At 41.3% G+C, this 5,000-nt stretch overlaps 1 protein-coding gene and 1 pseudogene across 2 annotated transcripts in view; both read left to right on the top strand.

Moving 5' to 3' along the window:
* LOC138006965 (NLR family CARD domain-containing protein 3-like) overlaps nucleotides 1-5,000 on the top strand; it is a 336,786-nt gene that overhangs the window by 107,203 nt on the left and 224,583 nt on the right. The window lies entirely within an intron of this gene.
* Nucleotides 2,375-5,000, top strand: part of LOC138008504 (NLR family CARD domain-containing protein 3-like) — a 24,097-nt pseudogene continuing 21,471 nt past the window's right edge.

Here is a 5,000-nt window from a genome sequence, read left to right as displayed (position 1 = left end):
GAAATGTTTTGTGCGAGGGTCTTTATCCCCTCCAGTCTCTATGAAATGCCCATTGGTTTGGGTTCTTTATTCTCTTGTCACGATTTTGACCTCTATCTCCACTCGCCGGTTCTCTTCTTTTACCCTTGGGGCAGGCATTGTTTGCTTTTTGCCACTGCAACCCCATGGAGATGGCCGGGGTTGTTGTTTCTACCTGTCAAGTTGGGAGCAAAACTGCTAAATGGGCTTTGCACAAGGCACTCATCCATCTCGGCGTTTTGGGCGGGGAATTACTGCCTGCAGTACCCCTTCAGCCATGAGCTGAAGCCCAGTTAGGGAGGAGGAATATTGTTACTTCTTTGGACTGTGCTACCTTGGCCCCAGGACATTATGCCAGCAACTACAGTGTATGCCTATCTTGCAATACAGGCATGAGGCACCCCCTCAGCTAGGTGCCTACAATTGTAGGCCCCTCCTCTGATGGTTCATACAGGTGGTTGGTATCATCCGTACTAGACTGCGCATAGTCATCCTTTTTTCCTCAGATCACGTGAGCAAAAGCGCTGACGGCTTCCTCGTTCGCTTGATCAAATGCGCGCCACGCTCTATCTATCGCGTGCTACAGAAGTTAGGAAAAGAAAGAGACTGCTCGCAGTCTACATCCATACCTTGCCAGTACATTCCCTGTCCCCTGTTTATGCCCAAGTTGTGTCTATTACCTTGCTGCGCACTAAAGCATTAAATGATATTTTAGAATAAAATAGATGTTAGTTAATGCCAGTAAACAAATACTGGGCAGAGCCTGGGAGGAGAGCGTGGCTTCCCATCACGTGATTACCTTATTTGGCTCTTTCATTCAATCCCACCATGTGAGCCTTCTCGGTTTGACATTTTTAAAGCTCAGCTTGTTCTGTTTTCTGTTCAGCAGTTTAGTCCCTCTCTCCCTTTATTATAACCTACTTTAATAGTTCTTTTAAATGAAATATTTGCAGGGAATTGCTGCCTGCGCCACTCCTTCAGCCTTGTGCTGAAGCCCTGTTAGGGAGGGGGCATATTGTTACTTTGCTAGACTGGGCTAAACTTGGTGCCAGGACATTATGGCAGCAACTATACCCACCTCGCAATACAGGTGTGACATACCTTCTTGGCTAGGTGCCGAGACCCCTCATCCAGTGGTCCATACGGGCAGTGGGTATTATCCGCTCCTTGCCAGTACATTCCCTGCCCCTCAATAACGCCCAAGTTGTGTCTATTGTGTTACGGTGCACCAAAGTATTAAATGTTGTTTATGTGAAATAAACTTGTGAAACTATTTGAATCTTGCAAGCAACTATTTTTTAAAAAACAAGTAGTACCTTTCGTTTCCGGAATGGTAAGGACAGGAGAAAAGATAAAATATTGTAGTGCGGGTCACTCGGCCTGTCGTATTGATTTTGCTTTGTCTGTTGAAACTCTCGAGAAATGAAGATAGAAATGTGGACGCCAACTCTCTGAATGGCGTCTGTTTTAACTTCAAGTTAATTTACCGGTTTTGTAGCACTAACGGTAACCCAAGACTAATTTGACCCTTTTTTCAACTTTACGGCCCATAGCAATAACCAATAGAGCGCTCAAGTTAATCTTCTTTAGTCTTTGTGTTACAGGTTGATCACTAAATAAATGTAACTGTTTGAGAAGTTTAAAAGAAGGGTGTATTCTATTCTGTTTTGATGATTTTGCACTTTTTTGGGGGAAGTTCTGTGGTTTCTAGCAGACATATGATATTGGCACCTTGGACAGTCCCCCTGTTGACAAGTACATGTAAAAAAATAATTGTCTGGCGTTAGACATAGTAAAATATGTGAAGTCTCACTCCCAGGGGTCATTGGGTTAAGCAAAGCATACTGTGGGTTGTACCATCAGTTGATTTTTCCTAAACAGGCACACATCCCTTTTGCTAAATCCTTTTTGTGCGGGATGGTTAATTATGCCCTCCCAATTTCACTCTCTGCTTACGAGCCAGAAGGCCCGTCAGGCCCGTCAGGCCGGCGTTTATCTCCGGTTTCCTTAGCATGAAGCGACTAGGAGTATTTCTACTCCCCCCTGGATGGGATGCCAGTCCATCGTAGGGTTACCCCCAGTATTTCGCCGATATCCATTTATACACTTGGGTGGAGAGAGGCACCGTGACAGTAAAGTGTCTTGCCCAAGAACACAACACAATGTCCCCAGCCAGGACCTGAACGCCGACCACTCGATCCAAAGTCGAGCACTCTAGCCATGAGGCCACCGCGCCACTATTTAATTGCTACACCTATTGCATGCCGTTGCATTGCTCACATGTACGTACAGTTAGAGAATGATTTGATTGCGATGAACCACAGTCATTTTTCACATTTATGTGGTCAACAGATCGGAACATGGCATCTGGTCCAGCAGTCTTTCCCTCAACAACAGAGAACACAAACTATGCCCGTTTGTGCCGTCTTTTAGTGGAGGTAGGATCTCAGGCCCTCCGCGATACCTTCGACAGAATACATTCTCCAGCTACTCTTAAAAGGATTTTGTCAAGTACTTCAGCACATTACGCTACGTTGCAGTCACTGAGAAAGAGAAGAATTTTGAATCCCACACAGTGGGGAGAGCTATACCCAACTGTTTGTTCATCTGTGTCATCAGGCAGCTTTGACATTACGCTTCTGGTGGTATTGCTGCGAAATATATGCGGTTTCAGTCCTCCTGCCAGTACTGGAAGCTGGGATGAGCTTCCTCTTCCTGGTGATAACAGTTGTGAGGCAAACATAGCACGAATCAAGTATTACAGAAATGAAGTCTATGCTCATGCCAGCCAAGCTTCTGTTGATGATGCAACATTCAGTATGTTATGGCAGAATATAGGTAATGCACTGCTAGCCCTTGGATCTGGAACAACTTATGCCAGTGCGATCAGCCGACTGAAGACTGAGTGCATGGATCCTGATATTGAGGAGCACTATCGAGAATTACTAAAGCAGTGGAAAAAGGATGATGATAACACCAAGGAGAAGCTTGATCTCAAAGGAGTTAATTAATGCCATTAGAAGTTGGTGAATTAAATTGTTTTGTGCATCTTGCCAATACATAGGGTTCAGCTTTCAGAGAATTCTGCCTGCCAAAAAAAAAAGAGACAGCTAGGGAAAACTACAGAAAATGTTGACTTACTATAATTATAATTATTATTTTTGCTAGAACCAAAACTGTAGGAAAACAAATCTTTTTTTCAAGACATGGAACTGGATTTCTTGCACTCAAAAGCTGTGAAAGGGGTCAAGTTAGTTTGCTCAAATCAACTCCTACAGTACCCTGGATGGCCCAGAGGTTTTTCTCTCTCGGAGTGACGAAATAGGCGAAGAAAAACCTCTGGTACAGGCCTTTGAGTTCTTCGAGAAGGCCGGTCCAATGGGATGCTGTCAGAGTCAAAATTTGACCTTACCAATTCGATTGGTTCCATGAACTTGTCAGTTCTAACAAGTTCTCTGATTGGGTTAGCAACAGAAAGTAGTTCAAACAGGTTTTCATTTGCTGTCAACCAGATTTCTGTTGCCCACTGTGACCACATGGCTATAATCGAAAGGCTGCAAAGTTCTGGAAATCGAGGCTTTGAAGGCAGAAAAAGTAAATTGGGTTCCACATTTTTTTGTTTTTTGTATAATGTGTCAGCCAAAATTCAACTTCGGAATTTGACATCCAAATTTCAAATTTGAGTTTTTATTTTCATATGCGACATCAAAGTTTTATACTGGGTCGGAATCTGGGTTTCATTTCGTGGTTTTTTATTTTTTCCCGTGTCGGTAAAAGTCTTGCCTGTCACTCCCCTGCTAAGTGGTGTCTTTGTGCATAGAGTCTTCTGTGCGTATTTTCTTAGGTTTGAGGGGGCTGTTGTGTTAACTTAATTAAATGTACCATGCCTTGTGAGTTTGTATTATTTATCGTCTGCTGTAAACTTGAATGATTTCCACTCTTAAAATTACCTCCAGAACCTACTTTTTGTGTAGAATAAGCTTTTAGAATGATGTTCTTGTCTTCTGTGGTGATACTTGACCATTGGGGAACATTTTGTGAAAGAATATTTATAACGGGTCACACTCACAATTTGATCACCTGAACTTGCCCAATTATGCATAACATCCACTTGGCTTTTTAATTTTGACATCCCATTGAAAAAAAAACTCATAAAATATTCGCAGACTGGTCCATTTCTCTGAAATTTGGAAGGGTGATTGCTAACACATAGAGAAAGATTTTCACAATAACTAATTAAAAAATTCCTGTGTTAAGCGTGAGAATTCAACGAAGAGGCAAATGCGACTAAATTTGTTGCGTGTGTTGGTACTTTTGTGTTTTGATTGTTGTGCAAATTTTGACAGAGAATATTAAATTTTAAAAAAATATCTACGGAATACAGATAGATTGTTAAAAAATCTTTATTTTTAGCGGTTTTTTGAACATAAAAGATGGAACACTTGACGAGAAATAATATTTTTGTTGATATTTAAAAGAAAAAAGATTTCGTGGGAATCAGGACGTGGTGAAAATGAGTTAACAAATTTGCATACGTTCGATGAAATGTGATACGCGAGGAGACTGGAATTTTATTTCTCTGACAAATGATTTTGTCATTGTAGTGTAAAATGAAGTTTATTTGGGAAGGCAACAATATTTCTTTAACTTCCTGGTTAATCCAGTTTATTCCTACGACTTACTAGTGCAAAGATTGTTTACATGAAACTCGCACTTTTTGCTAATGTTGAGTGTCATGAAATTACATCATTTGCGTGGCAATATATCCCTTTACTCTAACACAAAAACATTCAGATAGTAACAAACTTCATATTTATCAACCATTTCTTCTCCTTTTGTGCTTGTCAGCATTGTGATGTGCAATAATTTGCAAGGCTGTTTTTGTACATTGTATCTCATAGATGTTCAGATTTTCAATTGCATGGCCGCTCAACCTTGCGATTGTGTAAATAGTTCATCCTGAAGTCACAATACATGTAGAT

Source organism: Montipora foliosa, chromosome 6, assembly GCF_036669935.1.
Source record: "Montipora foliosa isolate CH-2021 chromosome 6, ASM3666993v2, whole genome shotgun sequence".
Lineage (NCBI taxonomy): Eukaryota > Metazoa > Cnidaria > Anthozoa > Scleractinia > Acroporidae > Montipora > Montipora foliosa.
Note: the sequence above shows the minus strand (reverse complement) of the source record. Positions and strands in the feature narration are given on the sequence as shown.